The following is a 433-nucleotide window of genomic DNA, read 5'->3' as shown; positions in this document are numbered from 1 at the left end:
GTTCCCGTTCCGCTGCTGCCACCTGCCGGCGCCTGTCCCGTTCCCCTGGTTCCGTTCTCGTTCCGTTCCGTCCCGCCACCGTGGGGTGAAAGCGGGGATGCGGCCGCGGGGAGGAGAAAGCGGGCGTGCCTTCCTCCATCTCCTCACAGCGCCTCATCACCGCGACGGGCGTGCGCGGCGCCCAATCAGCGGCGGACACGGACGGCGGTGGGCGGGCTCAGAGGCGTCCGCGGAGTGCGCGGGGGAGGCGGCGGGTGCAAGGTAGGGCGGTTTGGGGACTAGGCCCCGCGGGGGAGGGTCCGCCGGGGGGGGGGGGGTCTGTCAAGTTTAACTGCGAGCACAAAGTGCTCCCAGCGCTCCCCTGGGAGCGGGGAGGCCGAACGGCGGCGGTGGCAGCGGCGGCGGCGGGGGGGGCCCGGTGGAGAGGCCAGGC

General features: G+C 74.4%; 1 protein-coding gene across 1 annotated transcript in view; it reads left to right on the top strand.

The window, feature by feature from the left end:
- Positions 1-246: 246 nt before the first annotated feature.
- MAVS (mitochondrial antiviral signaling protein) overlaps positions 247-433 on the top strand; it is a 6,607-nt gene continuing 6,420 nt past the window's right edge. Inside the window, exon 1 of the mRNA XM_010580759.1 lies at positions 247-261. The gene's annotated coding sequence lies outside the window, so the exon portion shown is untranslated. The remainder of the gene's footprint in view (positions 262-433) is intronic.

This window comes from Haliaeetus leucocephalus, unplaced genomic scaffold (genome assembly GCF_000737465.1).
Source record: "Haliaeetus leucocephalus isolate CR32 unplaced genomic scaffold, Haliaeetus_leucocephalus-4.0 Scaffold741, whole genome shotgun sequence".
Classification (NCBI taxonomy): domain Eukaryota; kingdom Metazoa; phylum Chordata; class Aves; order Accipitriformes; family Accipitridae; genus Haliaeetus; species Haliaeetus leucocephalus.
The sequence above is the reverse complement of the archived record's forward strand: the minus strand, read 5'-3'. Positions and strand labels throughout refer to the sequence as shown.